This window comes from Fukomys damarensis, unplaced genomic scaffold (genome assembly GCF_012274545.1).
Source record: "Fukomys damarensis isolate Sample0158 unplaced genomic scaffold, DMR_v1.0_HiC HiC_scaffold_25, whole genome shotgun sequence".
NCBI classification, from domain to species: Eukaryota; Metazoa; Chordata; class Mammalia; order Rodentia; family Bathyergidae; genus Fukomys; species Fukomys damarensis.
In genome coordinates this window covers 31,724,157-31,726,982 of record NW_022900937.1, presented here as the reverse complement: position 1 = coordinate 31,726,982, position 2,826 = coordinate 31,724,157, and the positions used below count along the sequence as shown (strand labels likewise).

Genomic DNA, 2,826 nt, shown 5'->3' with positions numbered 1-2,826 from the left:
AACCTTTTTTTTTTTTTTTTTTTTTTTTTTTTTTGTACTGGGGATCGAACTCAGGACACTGCACTTGTGGGGCAGGCGACAGCGCCACAGAGCTAAATCCCCGGCCCAAAACCATTTTCCTTTTCAAACAAAAGTTAAGCTATTAACTAAAAATATGCTAAAGGTACCCAGGAGATCTACATTTAAAGAACACTCCTGTGGCCAGAGCAGAGGGCTAAGCACTCTGTGTGTGCCTTCGGGCCTGGCCTACTGATACCTTCACACAGTTACTTCTGGCACACAGGGATCGTTTTCCTTTGTCATTCAGAGAAGAGCAGCTCAGCAACTCTTCTGCAGGCTCTGAAGGAGACTGAGTGCTATGTCCCTATTAGACTACATTCCCTAAGTTTTCTCTATTAAAGACAAAGTATTTTCTACAGTAAAACAAACAAAAGCTATGTGCAGTAAAACAATGAGCAATTGTGAAATGCAGCTTCAGGTAAGGTTTCAAATCATTAAGGGACACCAGCCACTCTCTCATTAGTACGTTAGGAAAGTTTTTATAGCACTCTTTCAAAGATTAATTTGCAGAGTTTCAGTTTGGAAAGAGGAAAAGTTATGGGAATGCACACAGCAACGTGACTACACTTCATGCCACCCAAATGGACACTTAAAAATAGCTAAAATACCAAAAGTTGTATGTAAATGCCACCAATTAAAATTTACTCATTCTAATTATTCATAGTGAAATATACATAATTTAAAATTAATTTGCACCTCCTGCCCACCTTGTAATTTTCCACTGGGTCTTACAGTTTTGTTCCACTTTGTACCCGCCTCACCACATGGCTTTGCTGTATAAAACATCCTTGAAAAGTGGGGTGGGTGGAAAACCCACTTTCTGGTCCCCCTTCTGTATGTCTTAGAAGCTTTCTTTCTCGCAATAAATTTTTCTACTCTTAAAAAAATAAACTGGATAACTTAAAAAAAATTTTTTTTCAGTTTTAGCAATTTGCAACCAAAGCACCAGAACTTTCTCCAAAGGTTCCCATAAACCTGTTCACTTTTTGGCGTGACAGGACTTACTGAGCTTCAGAATCACATTCATTTTCGTATTCAGAACGGTATTTAATCAACTAAAAGCAGCAGTAATGGCGTGGTCAGACCAGCAGCATCGATGCCAACTCTCATACCGCTCATGTCACCTTAAGAAATGTCTCTTAAACCAGGCACGGTGTCGCATGCCTGTAATCCCAGCACTCGGGAGGCTGAGGCAGGAGGATCGCTGTCGAGCCTGGGCTACATAGTGAATTCCAGGTCAGTCTCAACTACATTGTGAGACCCTGTCTCAAAAAACCGAAAAATGAGAAAGAAATGTCTCTTAGTTGTCTTAGGTACTTAATAAACGGACTACATTGTTTGGTGTGTTTGTGCAATGTTTCCGTTTTAAAATTATCTTCATATTAATAATTCAGAAAATAATAAAGCAAAATGGACGATCGTATCACATAAACAGCTTAGTTCCAAGCGACTAATAATCGTAATAAATGTAATTAACATCACTAAAGATCCAGGGGGTAAAAGTGAAGTGGAAATTTTTTTTTAAATTATCTGGGATTCAGTCTGAACCTGATGAATACTTGAGATTCATCAAGGATTGAGATACTATTTTTAACTGAACTTCCTGGCCTTGGGTCAAAGTTTTGCTTAGCTAAATACCAAAGTGAAAATGCTGGAAGTGAAGGCCAGACTGTTTTAGCCGGAAACACTGCGCTCCAGGCAACCAATCCAATTCTCAATTAAAAGATTTCAGGGTGCCATGCTCTCCGTGAGAAAACACCACCACCTTAACTGAAACATCTGCAAAATACAATACTTCTTCCATTCGGATACAATTCCGCACATCACTACATTCTACACACCTTCCGGAAAGACACACACTCTCCACTCTGTTCCTGTATTTTAGCCAGACAGGACTGAGTCACTGAGGGTTCCAGAAACCTCAAAGGCTAACAACGGCTTCAAAAGAGAAGTCAGGCACTGGCCAGGGAAGACAGTTTTCTCATCCGAGTCACCAGGTTTCTCCCAGCAGGACCCAGGACTTAACATCGCGTCCTTGGCACAGAAGGTGCGATCGCAGAGTTCGCTTAGTAGCCAGAGGACTCCTTGGGCTCTCTTCTCCCCGGGGTAGAAGTCCACACCACCTTTTCCTATCGCTAACATCTCCCCTGCACGCTATCAAACTGTCTTGCGAAAGGCAATTGTCAACGCTAAGAAAAATAAGAAATATGCCGGCACTCCGCAGTGCATTTCCTTGAAAAATGCGTTCCCCCTTAATCAAGAGCCACAAGCTGCCTTTAGGTGACTATGAATCTGGATTTCTAAGGGCGTCGTAGGAAAGATAAGATACAGGGGACAGATTATTCCACTCAGATTTTTGGGGGGGCCTCTGGCGCAACAATCTCGGGAAAATTCAGTTTACATAAATTAAATGCACTAAATACCTACGCAGGAATGCTCGGAGGCAACAGAAAACGGCAAAACCTTAGCCAGGGGCTCAAGATTCCCCACTAAAAGGTGGGCGCAGCGCTTTGTCGGGCACCTGCTCGCTCCCGGGCAGCGTGACACTCTGCAACCTCGGCTCCTCTGCCAGGGAAGCAGGGCCAGGACTCCGCGTTTCCTCCCCACACCTGCGGGTAGGCGGGAAGGAGGCGCGGGGTACTGCCTTGCAGAGAAGTGGGTGACCCGGGACCGGGTCGGGAGGATCCGCGCCAGGAAGGCGGTCAGGGGCCGGGAGGGCAGCGGGGACCCGGCCGCCACCTACCAGCAGGCTGTCCACGTTGATGG

General features: G+C 44.4%; 1 protein-coding gene across 1 annotated transcript in view; it reads right to left on the bottom strand.

The window, feature by feature from the left end:
- Rock2 (Rho associated coiled-coil containing protein kinase 2) overlaps positions 1–2,820 on the bottom strand; it is a 107,966-nt gene extending 105,146 nt beyond the window's left edge. The window contains exon 1 of the mRNA XM_019208161.2: positions 2,804–2,820. The gene's annotated coding sequence lies outside the window, so the exon portion shown is untranslated. The remainder of the gene's footprint in view (positions 1–2,803) is intronic.
- Between the last annotated feature and the right edge of the window lie 6 nt (positions 2,821–2,826).